The sequence below is a fragment of the Anolis sagrei genome, chromosome 3 (assembly GCF_037176765.1).
Source record: "Anolis sagrei isolate rAnoSag1 chromosome 3, rAnoSag1.mat, whole genome shotgun sequence".
NCBI lineage: Eukaryota > Metazoa > Chordata > Lepidosauria > Squamata > Dactyloidae > Anolis > Anolis sagrei.
In genome coordinates, this window is record NC_090023.1 from 11,935,474 (window position 1) to 11,954,896 (window position 19,423).

General features: G+C 41.5%; 1 long non-coding RNA gene across 1 annotated transcript in view; it reads right to left on the reverse strand.

The window, feature by feature from the left end:
- The window catches only part of LOC132770090 (uncharacterized), an 880,357-nt gene that overhangs the window by 279,543 nt on the left and 581,391 nt on the right, over window positions 1-19,423 (reverse strand). The window contains exon 3 of the long non-coding RNA XR_009630984.2: window positions 11,480-11,554. This is a non-coding gene — a long non-coding RNA (uncharacterized lncRNA). The remainder of the gene's footprint in view (window positions 1-11,479; window positions 11,555-19,423) is intronic.

A 19,423-nucleotide genomic window follows, 5' to 3' on the forward strand; every position in this document is an offset into this window, starting at 1 on the left:
CCCCCCACATCCAGACAAGGCCTCCCTTAATCTGAAAGGCCTTTGACATTGAAGAAAGCACTTTTGGAAGCAACAGGGCGGGCCGAGAATATGATGCTCTAGAAGAGCAAATGCTAACGTTATTGCCACCTGATAAAATACCATGCTTTTAAAGCTTATTTGTTTCCCTTTGTCACTGTAAAGTGACAGGAGAAGGTGATGTCTGCCATTAAATGGAGACATTAGTTGCAAGGCTGATCATAAATACAACTCCTTCTGGGTTACCGCTTTCATGTTTCTCCAAAGGTCACCACTGACTCAACTGTTTCATTTCAAGATTCCATTATATTAACTGCCAAAAAAAGGAGGCAGACATAGGGTGCATCTACACCATGCTAGATTTGGGGCCCTTTTTTTTTGACAGCCAGGGAGTGGAGCCACTTAACCGGGATAGGATGCATATCACCTCCTCCTTCAACCAGATACAGTGAAGACATCTGCCCTTGCGCTGTGCTACTCTGCTGCTGAGTATGCATGCCCAGTGTGGAACACATCTCACCACACTAAAACAGTGGATGTGGCTCTTAATGAGACATGCCGCATTATCACGGGGTGTCTGCGCCCTACACCACTGGAGAAATTACACTGCTTAGCCGGTATTGCACCACCTGGCATCCGCTGGGAAGTAGCAGCCAATCGTGAAAGGACCAAGGCAGAGACATCTCCAGCTCATCCCCTGTTTGGGTATCAGCCAGCACGCCAACGACTTAAATCTAGACATAGTTTTCTAAGATCTACAGAGACACTCGCTGGAACACCTCAGCAAGCGAGAATCCAAAAGTGGCAGGCTCAAACCCAGCACCTCAACCAATGGCTGATACCAAATGAGAGACTCCCTCCTGGGCACACAGAAGACTGGGCGACTTGGAAGGCACTGAACAGACTGCACTCTGGCACCACGAGATGAAGAGCCAACATTCAGAAATGGGGCCACAAAGTGGAATCTTCGACATGCGAGTGTGGAGCAGAGCAAACCACTGACCACCTGCTGCAATGGAATATGAGCCCAGCCACATGCACAATGGAGGACCTTCTTGCAGCAACACCGGAAGCACTCCAAGTGGCCAGATACTGGTCAAAGGACATTTAACCAGCTACCAAACTCACAAGTTGTGTATTTTTCTGTTTGTTTGCTTTGTTCTGTTAGAAATGTAATATAATGGACTGGCTGCTCTGACACGACAAATAAATAACCTCCTCCATGTGGCCACTGCTGTTCTTAGCTATCCTCAAAGCTCTATGCATGTTTCAGGCTGTTACAGGTATCTCTGCTGACAATATAATGGAATTTAATTGTAACCTGTGCATATGTGTCTTATAGAATTCTGCGCCCTCTGAAACAACCATCACCCCCACCCCACTGCCTCCAAGCACCATCTCAATTAACTGATCCAGAAGGGTATCATCTCTGATAATATTCAAAGCTTCTGAGAGTCCCAGCATAACCAATGAGAAACATTTCTTTTTCTCAGTTCTATGGTGTAGGTCAGTGTTTCTCAACCTGGGGGTCGGGACCCCTGAGGGGGTCGCGAAGGGGTGTGAGGGGGGTCGCCAAAGACTATCGGAAAACACAGTATTTTCTGTTGGTCATGGGGGTTCTGTGTGGGAAGTTTGGCCTAATACTATTATTGGTAGGGTTCAGAACACTCCTTGATTGTAGGTGAACTATAAATCCCAGTATCTACAACTCCCAAATGTCAAAGTCTATTTTCCCCAAACCCCATCAGTGTTCACATTTGGGCATATTGAGTATCTGTGCCAAGTTTGGTCCAGGTCCATCATTGTTTGAGCCCACAGTGTTCTCTGGATGCAGGTGAACTACAACTCCCAGACTCAAGGTCAATGTCCACCAAACCCTTCCAGTATTTTCTGTTGATCATGGGAGTTCTCTGTGCCAACTTTAGTTCAATTCCATTGTTGGTGGGGTTCAGAATGCTCTTTGTTTTCAGCTTAACTATAAATCCCAGCAACTACAACTCCCAAATGGCAAAATCAATCTCCTGCCAACCCCACCAGTATTCAAATTTGGGCATACCGGGTATTTGTACCAAATTTGCTCCAGTGAATGAAAGTACATCCTACAGATCATTATTTACATGGTGATTCATAATGTTAGGGTTCTGGTTGGGGGTCACCACAACATGAGGAACTGTATTAAGGGGTCGCGGCATTAGGAAGGTTGAGAAACACTGGTGTAGGTTGTTCACTAAGGTGACAAAAACCTATCTGTGGCCTGTAACTACAGTAAGTGTGAAGGCAGCCTAAATGAATCTAGGCAATCTTCCTCATCAAATTGGTGTGGATCTACTCTGACTTGTATGGCAACCAACTAGATAGTCCTTGTGGTCTCTTCCAACTCTATAATTTTAACTATGTATTTTAAATACTATTAACCAGGGCTGTAGCCCAGGAAGAGGGGGGGGGGGGTTAAAAGTTTCACCCTGCCCTGAAATGTATCAGGTTAAAAAAGAAACCTGATTTACTCATAACTCTAGGTTAACCAGTTAAAATTCTTGATTAAACCAGGTTTTTTTTTGGGGGGGGGGGAGAACCTTTTGAGGGGGGGTGAACCCTTAACCCCCCTCCCCCCGGGCTACGGCCCTGCTATTAACTATTTATTATTTTTCAATGTTCTAATAGTATAATTACCCAAAGTATTATTTGAAATATCATAAGCTACCTTGCTCCCTTGTGAGGATAAATATTAGGTATGAATGTAACAGAAATACAGGGTGTCCCTCCAAAATATATGTACATATTTAAATAGCTTAAATCTACATTCCAAATATATATATACCTGTAACAAGATTAATTTTTTCACCAGTAGATAAGTGTCATGAAATTACAAGAGAACATTTAAGAAGTTTACAATTCTATGCTTTGACAATGCAAGCAAGACTGTGCTGTGCTGGGAAGATTATTTGAACACCTGACATAAAATTATAATTTAAGATTGGATTTGCAACTCTGATTAAATCATTATTATAAAAAGGTTGTTGTAAGTTTATTCGGGCTATATGGCCATGTTCTAGAGGCATTCCCTCCTGATGTTTCGCCTGCATTATGGCCTCACTACCTCTGAGGATGCTTGCCATAGATGCAGGCGAAACGTCAGGAGAGAATGCCTCTAGACCATGGCCATATAGCCCGAAAAGACTTACAACAACCCAGTGATTCCGGCCATGAAAGCCTTTGACAATACTATGAATTTCATGTTTGGATATGATTCTCATCTTGTTATCTCATTATGTAAAAAGGTAAAGGTTTCCCCTGACATTAAGTCTAGTCGTGGCCAACTCTGAGGGGTGGTGCTCACCTCAATTTCTAAGCTAAAGAGCCAGCATTATCCATAGACACCTCCAAGGTCATGTGGCCGGCATGACTGCATGAAACACCATTACCTTCCCACTGAAGCCATACCAATTGATTAGCCTTGGTTGATCAAAAAAATGGTTCAAAATTCATTTCGGATGTACTGGTGGTTTGATTCTGAAGTCACTTCCTAATTTCTCTCTAAAAAAATTCAACAACCTAGTGATTCCGGCTATGAAAGCCTTTGACAATACATTATTATAACACGTATTCCTCAGTATAAATGTATTTACTTAGCCTTCAAATAATCACCATTGCTTCTATTAGCTCTCCATGTTTTTGGGACATAATACAGGATAGCAGTCTGTTGTTTCTTAGGGCAACCTGTACATGAAATATTGATTTGACCCAAGAATGTTGTGGGTTTTTTTTTTCAATTTAAGCCAGTGTCATGCGCCTGCGGTGTGTTTATTTATCAAATGCCGGAGAGGCTAAGCCCTAAAACATCTTTAATACAACCTGTCAACTTCCATTCGTCATTACAATATTAAATCAGAAATGTTACAAAATGTGACTAAAGCAACCAAATGTAACAACGTAGTATGCCATGCCCCCAAAACTGCCCTTCAGACTATAACAGGCAAAGAAACCTTAAGTCAAGAATACTGGATGCACTAAAAAGAATAATGCCTTGTGCTCCATTTGGTCATACTTAGTCAATTGGAAAGGAGGGCTGGGAGAGGGAAAGTTTTCTGCCTGATAGCATTTTTTAAATTAAAAAAATATATACTGGTGCAGTTAAAACTTTAGAAGTGTGCAATAGGATATGAGCTGTGAATGGGGTCAAGAAGACAAGCTTATCATTAATAATAAGAAGGAGGCCATGGAAGGTCCTTGCCATCTAACCACATTGCAAGTATAATTGGGAATTCGCCACCACTCATCCTGATCTTGTACATTCAGCAGTTGCAATGAAGATATGGATTTGAGGCCATTAACAGAGAATGGCGCCTTTCTCTTTACTTTGACTTGAGTAAGAAATGCAATAGGAAATAATGGGGTCAAATGAAAGAAGGCAAAATGGAGCTGCTCATTTTTGGGGTTCAGGGCATTCAGAGACAGCTCTCAGAGCAACAATACAGCTGAATTGGTAAAAAGTCTCATGAGATGCTTCTCACATGTTGATAAATCCAGAAATATCCACACAAGGAGAAATATCACATTGTTCATAAATTGTGGATGACCTAGATTCAGGGGCTGATATCCTACGTACTTCCAGATTGCACAGCATATAAATGACTAGTAGAATGGCACATAGTTCCTTTTTTGGGTCCAGTGTTATTCAACATCTTTATCAATGACTTGCATGATGGAATAGATAGCATGCATATTATATTTGCAGATGGCACCAAATCTGGATAAGTAGCCAATACCCCAGAAGATAGGATCATAATTTTAAATGACCTTAATAGATTAGAGAGTTTTTTAAAATAAAAAAAGGAATTTCAACAGGGAGAAATGTACGATACTGTACTCAGGACAGCAGTACATGCAAAAGGGATTTAGGAGATTTAATAGGCCACAAACTGAACATAAGTCAACAGTGTAATGCAGCATCTTAAAAACCTACATAATTCCAGGCTGCATCAATAGGAGTATAGTGTCTAGATTTAGGGAAGGAATAGTAACACCCTATTCTGCTTTGATCAGACCTCACTTGGAATAACCTTGTGTTCAGTTATGGGCAAAGCAATTCAAGAAGGATATTGACAAGCTAGAATATGTCAAAAGAAGGGTGATCACAATGGTCAAACATCGAGAGACCAAGCCCCAGAACAGGCATGGGCAAACGTTTTAACTTGCGGACTACATGGTGGACCAGGGAGGGGGAAGGCCAGGTGTGGGAAGGGGAACGGTCTATGTGTGGCAGCTTGCCTGGTTCACGGCTGCACTTGTTGCACCTCAACAGGAGTTCACCTTGCTCAAAGCACTCACCAGGAAATCAGCCGTGGTATTAAACAGTTTGTGCTGGTACGTCTGTACCAGGAGCTCCAACTTTATTTTCTTTCTATTTTAATGTTTGCATACATTCCAAAGTTTCAGGGATTCTGCAAAAAGGTGGCTTCCTTTGGTTTGCAGTTATAGGGCAAGCCACCTGTTTATCATTGTTAAGTTTGGTTCCGCTCCTTTCCCCAGGGGCCTGGGAGGAGAGGGAGCCATTTTTAGTTCAGTCTTAATGAGGAAAGCGAAGTTAGAGGACATGGACAAGCTTCACCTGCAGAAAAGCTTCATTTCTAAAGACATTCCGGGGGGAAATTCCCAAAGCTCTGGCTGGGAGCTTGCAGCCTCTCAGCCTTACAGCATCTGAGGGAAACAGCCCTAAAATCTTAAGAAATTCCAGAGGGAAAACAGCTTTACAGACCCAAAGAACTCCAGCTGGAGAATCTACAAGCTTTGTCTGGTAGGTTTACTCGGTACCAAGATGCAGTTTGGAATCGGTAGTAGATCCCACAGCAACAAAACTTAGATAACAGACAGCCTGGGAGAGGTTAAAAAACAGTTTGTCTCTCAAAGTATAAGAACAGTTAACGAAGACAGTTGCCTGTCCCTTGTGGACAAGATTAAGGAAGCCACCAGTTGATTTAAAGCTTTTAAGCATTGTTTGACTCATTGAAGGTTTGAGAAATATCTGTTTAATTTGTTCAATAATAAAGGACTTTGTTTAACCTTTCAAGCCATCTAAAGACCATTTCTTCAGGAAAATCCTTGAGGGCCTCTTTTGTGGCGCCCTGGCTTCCCGCTGGGCACAAGGTGCACGTCCTTTTTCAAAAGACAATTATTACAGGCCCAGTGCGTGACAGAACACAGTTTATTGATAAAACACATATAAGGGAGGGCCAGAAGCACCTTAAGAGCAAGTCCCATAGGCAAAAGGTAAATCCCAAAAATAAGAGTTAAAACTTGAACATTAATGCAGAAAACAAGGAACAAAACCAGAGATTGAATCCATAGGTAATTCCTTAATGGCTTCCTTTGGTTTGCAGTTATAGGGCAAGCCACCTAGGAAGCAAAACTTGACTAGGAATCTTGAGTTTAGAACATAACCAGGAACAAGACAGAGTTCCCACTCCAGTAGCGGCATTGCTTGATGTAAAAATCCTAACAGCTCTCTCCCTAATTTGAGGGCTGCAATATATGAAGGCATTCCGTTGACCTTGAGAGGCCTGCTTCTGCCTCTCCTTCCCATGGCTTTGTTTGCACCTGAATTTCTTCCCCTCCAGGAGCAGCGTGGTATCTGTCTAACCCAGCTGCTTCTTTAGATGACCTCATGCTATCCTCCCCTGTCTGTCAGCTTCCAAAGCAGTTTCATTCCCACACTCAGAAACAACATCTTGCTCCAAACCCCCTTCTGTTCTCCCAACCGGAGAACCATCTTGCTCCAGCAGCCCCTCTGTCTGGGCACCCACAGAACCATCAGGCTCTCCATCCCTAAACCCCTCGTCATCACCAGTTGGCTGAACTACAACAGTGTTCATCTGCACTAGATCCAGGCAGAATCTCTTCACCTTGGTCTCCACTGCCACAGGAATCAGCTGCTCCTCGCCAGCAAACTGCCCTTCTTCTGGGCCCCTGACCCCAGGGACAAGGAAGGCAGATCCTCCTCCACCACTACTGCTTGGGCATGCAGCTGCCTAGGGCTCTCCTCCCCTCCCCTCCTGTTCCTGTTCTTCTTTCCAAGGGGGAAATTGCACTTGAGGAAGGTGGTGGCAGCAGATAAGGAGAAGAGGAGAAGAAGAGAAGAAGAGGAACTGCTCTCCTCAGGGGCCTGAAAGAAGAGGAACATGCTGGCTCCATGTATGCCAGTGAGGAGCAGCTAAGTCCTGCGGAGGTGGAGGCCAAAGTGGAAACCAGGAAGAGGCTCTGCCTGAGGCTGGTGTTGCATCCATGTTTGGCTTCCCTGACCTCCTCTCAGCATGAGGACGTGGGCAGGCCAACATGTCCTCATGTTTATAGGAAGGTAAGAGAGAGGAGAGCTGGAGAAAAGAGCACAAAAGGGCCACATCCAGCCCCCCGGCCTAGGTTTCTCCATACCTGCCCTAGAAGAAGTGGTTTAGAGAGTTGTTAATCTGGAGAAGAGAAGGTTAAGAGTTTTTATGAGAGTCATGCTTCAATATTTAATGTTATCCATGTTCTAGTCTCCTGCTCTGGAGACTAGAACATGGAACAATGGATTTAAACTACAGGAAAAGAGGTTCCTCTTCAAAGGTAGGAAGAATTTTCTGTTGTAAGAGCTGTTTAACAGTGTAATATAGACTCCCTGGGGGTCTAATGGAGGCTAGATCTAGATCTACATTGTCCTGTATGCCAGGATCTGATTATTTGTTTGTAGAAATCTACACTGCCAGATAATCTGGGATAAGAAGATAATTTGAGATCAGATCCTGGGATATAAGCCAGTGTAGATCCATCCGGAGTCTCCTTCTCTGGAGGTCTCTCTATATAATTCTATGTGGATTATATCTTAAGGCTGACATTCTATTAGTGACATGAACATCCATACATCTTGTATGTTGCTAATTAATCTCTTTTGCACAAGAGATGCATTATGTTGACAACGGTGGAAGTAGAGTTGTGCATACAATAGCACTAAACATTGCAGTTATGCACTGCACACTGTGGTTGTGCATTGCAAAGTGACACCCAGCTATCGACATGCTATGCACAAGGCATAGGGGTTGTGCAATGTTGGTACAGCACAGAGAAATATTTATGTTGGGGTGAAGCCATTTTTTTCTATTCCGTAGTTATATTCTGTTTGGGTGTTTCTTTGTATCACTCCTGATACCATACATACAATTAACATGCATCTCTAACAAATTCCTTTTTTCTGCTTTGTTTTGGAGCAATTTTCTGAAATCCTTGCCTAAGCTTTTTTAAAAATGTGCTCGTGTTTTGAAACAACATTTAAGCAATATGAACATTTTTGTGCTGAAAACATAAAATGCATTTTTGATTTGAATCCTGTGCTAATCTTGAACAGGATGCACTTTGTAGCTTTCAACATCAAGGACAAATATCAGACTCCAGCTTTTGAAAACAACATGAAGTGATTCAAAATACTGCTTTCCAAGTGAAAATACAAATGAATGCCAAGAAATTAAAAGCAAGAAAATCAACCATATTTATGTTGTACAATTGAAATGCACATTGAAACTACTCAAGTTCTGGAAATCCACAACTTTATACCAAATGAGAAAAATAACCCACAATTGTTGCTACTAAGGGCTGACCAAGGTAACTTCTTTACTTAGATTGTTGTGAACCTGGAATAGCATTTCTCAACAGTGTATGGCACCATAAGGGTGCATAATTTTATAGCACTTGATATCACATTGACTGCCATAGCTCAATGCTATGGAATTGTGGGGTTTGTAGCATTGTGAGATATTATTTACCCATCTCTGTAAGGCTACAAATTTCAGGATTCTATAGGATGGAGCCATGGCAGTGTCAAACTGCTATAATTCTGCAGTGTGGATGGGAGATTAGTTCAAGTCACATCTCGCTTTCTGATTTATGGGTGCTTTTACTCATATTCCACTGCTGTGTGAGGTCTAGGGCAGCTTCCTCTGAATTGCCAATGCCACGTCTATCACTATTAAGAGACGTGTTGTTTTCTAGGCATAGACAAGAAGTACAACAGACATATTTATAAATAATGTTCAGTACAATCCTAACACAGCATACCTTGCAATAGTTTCCAAATGAAAACCAGACATATATGGCCAAGCAACGTCAGAGTGCAGTCAAGATCTTAATGAGAAGGAATATCCAAATTAGGAGAGGCTGCAGCACCTTGGTTTTGCCTGAGTCTACTGGGAAGGGCAAAATCCCACCTCTGTGCTCCTTTCCCCTCTGCTGCATTAACTTGGGTCCCACTTCAGGAGAAAGGAAGCAACCAATAACTTAATCAATACTTTTTGCATATTGAACTCAGTTCATAGCAATTGAAGTGAGTTGACAATAAGGTGAGAAAAGGAGAGAGAGATAGCAACATTTTAAAAGCAGCTGAAATAGTGAGATGGCAAAGGACAGTTGGAGAATATGCGACAGAAGAGGGGAATTTTCCTGTGAGATAAATCATAGAACTCATTATGTTATTTTTAATGGGAGACGTTGGTTTGTCTCCTTCCCTTCCATTAACAATGAGGAACTGAACTTCTCTTCCATACCACACAATAGTATTCCTTTAAGGTCCATTTTGTGAGCTATAGTATGATACCCCATATCCATAGGAGATGCATTCCTGGACTTACCATGGAAACATGAAACCAGATAATAGTGGGCCTTATTAAAATGAAGAGCTTCTGGTAGAAGCATTCCATAGAATTATGCTGAAGGACACAGAAAATGTTTAGAGAGGACATCTCAGTATGGTCTTTCAGCAGAACTCTATGGTCAACTTCTGGTGGAAGCAAAACATCAACTGCATCAGAGGAACCAGAAAATGCCTGGAGAAGATACCTTGCTAGTATTTCTAGGTCTTCCAGTATGACTGCAGTAGAAGACTACCACTGAAACATGCTGGAGGACCTAGAAATGCCAACAAATAACACATCTCTTTGGGCAACAAATAACACATCTCTGTGGGTGCAGGTAAGTAAAATTAAAGTTTCTGGTCCCATGGATATGGGGGTTATGCTGTATTTAGAATTTTCTGATGGAGCACTTTGATGCCTTGCCAAGGTATATATTCCAAGATCTGATAGAAAGCAGCCATAGCAATTAAAGTAGCATCAATGTAAATTGTGATGTGTGAAAACAATGTGAGTATGAAAGGAGGTTCCTAACATGGCTTCACATGAGATATAAAAAAACCCCAGAGCATATTCACAGTTCTGCCATGGAAGCCACCAGATGCCACTGGACATTTAGGAATTCACCACATACACAACCATGGAAATGATGGAGAGTTATAAAGGGGGGAAAGATTCCTTGCTCCAGGAAGCAAAGGAATGGGGTGCAGTATTGATACCGAAAGTCAGCCAAGTTAATTCCCAGCATGAAGCTGAAGACCCCATAAACACCATTTTCATTTCCTTGCAGAAAAATGCAAAAGAGCGAAGTAAATAACTACTAATATGTTGCTCTTTCATGAACACCTCATTTTACCATTCCATACTGCAGTGACAAAAGAGAATGTCACATCAAATAATTTCAAGAAGCAATGCAAAAAGGTAGATTCAACGGATTACATTTCGTACATGAGAACCAGGCACGTGTAGCTAAGCAACATCAGATCATGGTCAAAATGGCAATGAGGAAGAACATACAAAGTAGCAGATGTTTCAGAAGTTTGCTTTTGCACAGACCTCCTGCTCTCCTCTCTTTTCCTTCTTGCTGAGTGGAGTGCCAACTCTTTTTGCAGTTTGAACCCAGTTTGCAGCGATTGAAGCAAATGAGGGACATTGGAGGAAAAGAGGAGGAGCAGAGAGAAATCAATATAATGTATCTACAGCAGATGGAAAACTGGGAAAACACAGGATTACAGGCAGTCCCCAGTTATGAACAAGATAGATTCTGTAGGTTTGTTTTTCAGTTGAATTAGTTTGTAAGTTGGAACCAGTACATTTTTAAGTGTAACTCCAAATATGTGTGTATTTGTGTGTGTATGTGCAAGCTTCGGATAGCATAGGGAAATGTAAACACCCTGTAGATTTTGTTTTGCCTCTGCTCACCTGGTGAGACTTCACCTCCCTTTCTGTCCCTGTGAAAATTGGATTTTGAAAAAATTGGTTTGTTGCAGAAACAAGGATTTTTGATAAAGCTTCAGTGGAGACTCCTCCCCATGTTAACCCTTTCAGGAGGGAATTTCCCTTTCTAGGGGTAAATTTCTGTCACTTCCTGTGGTCTCAGGCCTGTTCTTAAATATGAGTCATTTGTAAGTTGGATGTTTATAACTCAGGGACTGCCTGTAATTGCAAGTCATTCTGCTAAATCAGGACAGCTGAAAGATAGGAAATGACATGGACTTTCAAAAACAGAGCAGAAAGAACAATTAGAAATGTGCCAAGTTATAGGAAGTCATTTTTTCTAATAAAAGAAAAAAAGTCAGTCACTTCTTTACCTTAATTAGAGCCTTCTTTCAATGTCCGTGAAGGAGTGAGAAAATTGTTTTGCGAAGAAATAAAGGGTATCCATCCTAGGAAGGAAACAGCATTAAAAGAATTATTAGAATTTTTGAAGGATTCAGTTCATTTTGCACAATATTAAAGTTAAAATGCCAAGACAAATGAGTCATTCCTGTTCAGAAGACGAAGAAAAGCTGATAGGAAAGTCTAAGACTTTTATTGTCTTTGTAATTGCTCCAGTCTGTACGTTCCTGAAATAAGAATTTCTCATCAAAACATCTAAGATTGCACAGTCAACAGAATCAAGGGGTGACTTTTTTCTGGGACTATATATTGAAGTACAAATAGGAGAGTGATTGCCTACCTTTGGAGAGAATGTGGGGAAAACATCTGTATATAGTCCAGTGGTTCCCATCCTGTGGTCCATGGACCACCAGTGGTCTGCAAGAACTAATATATGGTCCATGGCCTCACCGTTACTACACCATTGCAATGAGAGTGTCTGGACACATGAATCCCTTTCATAGTGGTGAGGCTCATTAAATACCATTTTCTGTGGGAGAGCAGATGGCAACTACTGGATGACATATGTTTTGTATCAGTAACTAGAGCTGATGTGGTCTATTCAATGCAATTTTCTGAATCAGCACCCCAAATAACCAAACCAAATCTAACCCTTTTGGTACTAATGTTGAGAAGCAGTCCCTGGTCAAGTGACCCCTGTTCAAAACAAGGTTGGGAACCACTGATATAGGCATAGGAGTGCATCTCTATTATTATTATTATTATTATTATTATTATAACTTTATTTGTACCCCGCTAGCATCTCCCCAAGGGATTCGATGCGGCTTACATAGGCCGGAGCCCCAAAACACAATACAACAATACAATAACCATAGCAAATTAAAAACAGTTAAGCAAAAAACAATAATGGTAAACAATACAACAAGACACTATTAAAACTGGGCCGGCCGGAGTAGGGGTACTAGGTTAAAAGTGCTGGCGTGGCGGAGGGATGTAGGATTAAATATAAGTGCGATGTGCAGTGTGCAGTGATCTTGGTTCTACTAAGGTGCTTCTAGGATTTGGTGCTGGAGGTTCCTAATCTGAAAAGGCACATCGGAACAGCAGTAGAAGTAATGCAGTTTGTCATTGTACAGTTATGCGCGAACTAATTGTACAGGTGTGGATGATTATGGAGGGAATTAATCTCAGGCCTCAATTGTGTATAAGAATATATTATAGAGGAGGCCAATTATTACTTGTAAATTAAGGTAACTGCCACCAACGTGAGGTATTTGAGGTACCATTGATGAGATCTGGCTTTACAGACGCAGATTAATTGAGATGAGATGGTCTTCAACAAAAGATAACAAGTTTATTGTGTACAAAGCGTATGGTTGTAGGCGGTTAAATAACTTATAGAACTTTGAATATCACTTGGTTTGTAATACAGTCCACTCTTCCAAATAACACAGCTCGTGGCTAACTTTTACTGAGCTGAAGCTCTTTAGTGAACAACGTTTCCTACTATGAATAGCCTTCCAATTTGATCTTTCCTTGATCAAATCTCTGATCTCTAGTCCTTCCTTGACTAGGGATCTTAACAAGCTTCCTTTAGTCTTCCTTGACTAAAGAAACTGGCCAGGTTTTTCTCTTCAGCCCTTCTAGACTGAAAAACCTCCAGCTGCTCTCACACACCTCTCTCCCAGGCTCTTTCAAGCCTCCACCCTCACTCACCCACTGCCCCTTTTTCTGCTTGGCTTCGCCCACTTCTCACTCTCCTGAGCTAGCCTGCCTGGTCTCCTTGGCAACGCTCACTATGGATTCAAACCAGATAACTCTAGTTTTAGCTACTGTTACAAACACAAATATATACTCTAATAGTTAAACACATACATAGTATCAATGACTTCTGCACAGTCATCACTTTAATTGTCAAGGTACAGTACTATAGAATCTGGGAGTTGCAGCTTGGTGAGGCAAGAGCACTGTTTGGAAAAGCAAGCTAAAGACTTTGAAATACTGCAACACTCACAATTCCGGAACATAGAAACATGGAAGTAAAAATATTATCAAGCTGCATTAATCCTAAAATACCTCTGATGGGTCCCCTCTAACATAAGAGAATGTCTGCCTACATTTGTGGGCATCAAGGAGTTATGTGGCCAATTGGCCACACTGAGCAGCACTAGAGTATTTTTCACTAATTTTTCAAAGAAAGCAACAAATAATTTAGTAATTTCATCCCCACTCTGAGGAGGTCTTTGAAAACCACACAGTTTTTCAAGCCAATTTGCAATTCAGGGTAAAATGGGTAAAATGTTCACATGGTTGTTTCGCACAATTTTGTAATTGAATCTATAATGACTATTTTCTTATAGATGAAGAGTGGGAAGGGAAAATCTGTTTTTGAATTTGTGTAATTAGAGTTGAGCATTTCTTATCTGGAACTCCAAAATCTGAAATACTTCTTAAACCAAAATTGTGCGCATTGGTGCTAAGTGGCAAACCCAGTGACACCTTTGCTTTCTGATGGTTCAGTGTACACAATGTTTATTCCAGGCACAAAATTATTTAAAATACTGTATAAAATTACATTTGGAGCCCCCAGTGGCACACTGGGTTAAACCGCTGAGCTGCTGAACTTGCTGATTGAAAGGTCGCAGGTTCAAATCCTGGGAGCAGTGTGAGTTCCTGCTGTTAGCCCCCAGCTTCTGCCAACCTAGCAGTTCGAAAACACGCAAATGTGAGTAGTTCTATAGGTACTGCTCCAGCGGGAGGGTAATGGTACTCCATGAAGTTATCCTGGCCATATGACTTTGGAGGTATTTACAGACAATGCCAGCTCTTCGGCTTGGAGATGAGCACCAACCCCCAGCATCGGACATGACAGGAAAAAACATTTGCCTTTACCTAAAATTACATTCAGGCTATGTGTATAATAAATAGATAGATAGAATCATAGAATCATAGAGTTGAAAGAGACCTCCAGTCCAACCCCATTTTGCCAAGAAGCAGGAATATTGCATTCAAATCACACCTGACAGATGGCCATCCAGCCTCTGTTTAAAAGCTTCCAAAGAAGGAGCCTCCACCACACTCCAGAGCAGAGAGTTCCACTGCTGAACGGGTCTCAAAGTCAGGAAGGTCTTCCTCATGTTCAGATGGAATCTCCTTTCTTGTAGTTTGAAGCCACTGTTCTGCGTCCTAGTCTCCAGGGAAGCAGAAAACAAGCTTGCTCCCTCCTCCCTGTGGCTTCCTCTCACATATTTATACATGGCTATCATATCTCCTCTCATCCTTCTCTTCTTCAGGCTAAACTTCAGCTCCTTAAGCCGCTCCTCATAGGGCTTGTTCTCCAGACTCCTGATCATTTTAGTCACACTCCTCCATATATATATATATATGGAACATCAATTAATTTTCTGGGTTCATTTCCAGGATATGTCATTATGTATTTATGAATGTATGTATGCAAATACAGGTATTACAGAATTTGAAAAAAAAACTGAACTCAACCTGTAGCATATTTTACATAAATTGATATTGCAAGTTTCATATCTTGTAGTGTGATTTTGGCAAAAATAACTATCACATGACTATTAATATCTCCTCAGCCAATGGTATTTTGGAAAGCAGCCTAATACCTCATCTACATTATTGTTCAAGCTGGAAGGCATCCAAAAGAATACAGAAAACTTGTAAAGTTTTTCTTGTCCCAGTTCTCCAGCTCCTGCACATTATAGAACAGGTAAATGGTTCACCAGTAGTGACAGCGGCAAGCAAATGACAAACTGCCTGAAAGAATCACCCACTGCAATTTACAATGACAATGTTTGTCACTGTAGTTAGGCAGTTTGTCCTTCACACTTAAGGAGACAGTCGTACGTGTGGCCTTTTGCAGTTTTGCACAGAGCGAGATGAAGGCTGGGAGAGTGATTGCACTGGGAAAAATGGTAGGTGCCCACATGAGTACTTTGTCTTGTTTTCTAACCAGAAAACATCAAATTCTATTTTGTATGTGCGTGTTCAACGCACTTAGAAGTAGATGAAGAGCATTCTCTGGCTTCACAAACAATACAATTCCCATCTATTAGTGAAGTGTGAGGATGAGTGCCAATCTTGACGCAACGGAAACAGCACTGCTAACTTACAAGAGTCTCAATCCTACATCCACTCAGGGTAGCGTAAATATCTGGATGCAGATGGATGCCAAGTTCAGCCATATCCCCTCCTCTTACTGGTAAACCACCCTGGATGGCCCTTTCATTTTACGAAGCAAATAGAGAGACTATCACAGCAATGTGGAGATTCCTAGAGGACCCTAGCAGTTCATAGTATGGATGTCATCATTTTGCATCTGGCTATGGGATGCAGAGACCCTACATCCTACATGAACCAGAGTTTTCTAAGGTGAGGAATCTTCAAAGGTAATTTTGCCAGTTCCATCCTCTGAAATACAGCCTTCAATACCTATTTATTTATTTATTTCGCGCATTTCTATGCCGCCCTTCTCAACCCCCGAAGGGGGACTCAGGGCGGCTTACAACCAGCACAATTCGATGCCAACAACAACAATAAGATAAAATATGTATCAATAGCAATTATAAAACAATTAAACAAACAAGTTATATATCACAATCAATAAAACCAATCTAATGTTCAACGTTCGCCAGCTCAGAATCCGTAAGTTCATTCCACATTGTCAAACCCTATCAATTCTAGTCGTCATTGTCCTTTGTCTATCTGCAAGATTACCCAAAGGCCTGGTCCCATATCCATGTTTTTAGTTTCCTTCTGAAAGAGAGGAGGGATGTCGATGATCTGATTTCCCCAGGAAGTGAATTCCACAGGTGAGGGGCCACCACCGAGAAGGCCCTGCTCCTCGTCCCCACCAATCTCAGGCGGGATGTAGAAGGAGATGCATTTGGACAGGTATGCTGGGCCGGAGCCGTATAGGGTTTTGTAGGTCAAAACCTAGTATTATCTGGTGGACTCCTAGTCATGATTTCATGATCAGACAGGATATGGTACCTTTAGGGTATTTAGGCCCAACAAAATTACACACAAACTACAAATATGCGGCTTCATCGCTGAGACCCTGTTACTTTAGTTCAAACTAGAGTAGTCCCACTCAATCAAATTGAGTCAACATGTAAATAAATAGATTTGATTCAATGACTCTAATCTAGTTGATATCAACAATAGCATTGTGGCCTATGCGAATGTAATTCTGCTTACACAACTTTGTACTGAATATGTCCATTGCATAACAGTCAAAGCAATACAACTGCATGTGCTGAAAATTTAAGGTAAGGTAAAGGTTTTCCCTGTAAGTCCAGTCATGTCTGACTCTGGGGGTTGGAACTTATCTCCATTTGTAAGCCAAAGAGCCGGCGTTGTCCATAGACAACTCCAAGGTCATGTGGCTGGCATGACTGCATGGAGTGCCGTTACCTTCCTGCCGGAGTGGTACCTATTGATCTACTCACATTTGCATTTTAACTGCTAGGTTGGCAGAATCTGGAGTTAACTGCAAGAGCTCACCCCACTCCCTGGAATCGAATCGCAGACCTTTCAGTTAGCAAGTTCAGCAGCTCAGCGATTTAACCTACTTCGCCACCAAGGTCACTGAAAATTTAAGCGGGTGCACAAATTCAAGACAGCCAGATAAATAGATGGATACATTGATATTGAGAGTCAGTATAGTGTTTTGATTTGAGTACTGAATGAACTGGAGATAAGAGTTTAATTTCCCAATTAGTCATGGAAATCTACTTTCATAGAACCTCCTGCCAAGAAGCAGGTAAATTGCATTCAAAGCACCCTGACAGATGGCCATCCAGCCTCTGCTTAAAAGCCTCCAAAGAAGGAGCCTCCACCATACTTTGGGGAAGAGAGTTCCACTGCTGAACAGCTTTCACAGTCAGGAAGTTCTTCCTAATGTTTAGGTGTGTGACTTGTACTTTGGGGCAAGTCACACACTCTCAGCCTCAGAAAACCTGTTATAATGTTGCCTTAGGGTCACCCACAAGTTGGAAATAAATGTAAAGTTACACAACAACAAAATGACATGATTCTGACTTCTGATTCCCTGTGCTGCTTAATATATTTCCCTAGCATGTAGGATGAACGTGGGGCTGGAATATATTTTTGAATATAGACCACTCGCTTGAAATTCCCTCCTACTCCATTTTATTTGCTTCTCCAAATTAGTCTTTGGACATTTGACTTCTGCTGACAGGGTTACTACAACGACACTCTACAAAATATGTGATTTGAAGACACGGGATATATTCCATGAAGAAGCAAGACCTGGTACCGAATAAGCAGCAACAGATGTTTCAGGTCATTCCTAGTTCCTTATCAAGCTACACCTTCTGTTAAAAGCAGGCTCGTCACTTCTGCTATTGATTGCAAAAGGTATGTGAACATCTTAGTGAGATTAACATGTCAAAAAACTGCCAAGATGTCTTAGGAACCATACAACATAGAGATGTATTATGAATGGGACATGGCTAGATATTAACAACCTCTATCAGTAATAGAACATTGACAGCAACTTGGTAGCAATTCAAGGAGGACAATCTTTGACTAATTATCGGACAGTTACTTGGAAAGGAAAAGGTAATCAGTTATCTGTGTAAATTTATTTGGCTTTTAAAAACGGGAGAACTCTGCTATAACAGTCCAAAGTGCCTTCTTGTCTACTAATTATAGTTGGACCACTTAGTTTTGAGAGAGTTCACACAAATAAAATTAAATGCATTTTCTCACAGCAGAAACCTAACAAATCAATAGGAATTTATTCATAAGTATGCTCTTGTTGCGAGCAACTGGTAAACATACCAAATTACTTATGCCTATATCTCAAAAATATCATTGCAGATTTGATCAATGTGGATTTTGTGTGTGTGTGTGTGTGTGTGTGTGTGTGTGGGAATGGGTGGAAGAGTAGAGAGATGTGTGGATGGAGTTGGTGATTTTGGAGACACCAGTATAATATTAAGGCCGGCAATGACAGGCTACTTGCTCGCTGGACTGTAATTAAAAGTTGCTAATGGCAACTGAAAAAGTAAACTGTGATAAGGACTGTGACAATGGTTCTTTCAAGTTAAGAGAAATGTTTACAACATTCTTTATGTGAAGAAGGACGTCGACACAAGGCTAACACCATCCGGGAAGAATCAACATGTGGCCAGGAAACTGAGATGGAGCCAGGATAGAAGTCATCTATCATTAATTTACAACTTTGGGACTACATCAGCAGAATATTCCTATAAAAGACTCAATCTAATAATTCTCACATTGTGACAGACCTGAGGAGTCTGGTTCACCCACCAGGAGTGGGTACAAAACCAAAAAAAAAGTGACTGAAGAAATAGCAAATGGTACTGGTGGAGGTAATAGTGGTTATGATGCTGATCCATTGATATAAAAGAAACTGTAAAATACAGGAAGATCCGGTAATTGCAGAACGCATATCTTTAGGGCTTCATCCCACACTGGCTTGAGACATCTTCTCTCCCTTTCTCTGTGCTGCTGAAATTGAGTCCCACAGAAGCCATCACATGACACAATGCCACATCTGGTGGTTGCCCGTGGGAACTCCTTGGTCGACGGAAATGGGGGGGATGACTCCATTTTCAAAAGACAGGTTCTAGCCGACTCCCAACTACAGAAGCTGCAGAGAAGGTGGGGAAAGGTGCGGAAAGGATGTAGGATGACTGCCATCCCTGAATATGGAAAGGCATGATAAGAAATGAAAGACAACAGTTCCCTCTGATTTCCCCAGCTTTCCACACTTTAATGTGATGTAAATAGTTTCCTTTACCCGCATTCATTGAAAAATGGTCTCTCTAGGAATTTACCAAGTCATCCGGTGACATTTTTTTGTTATGCTTCCTCCGGAAGTTACCACAGAGTCATGTTGGAGG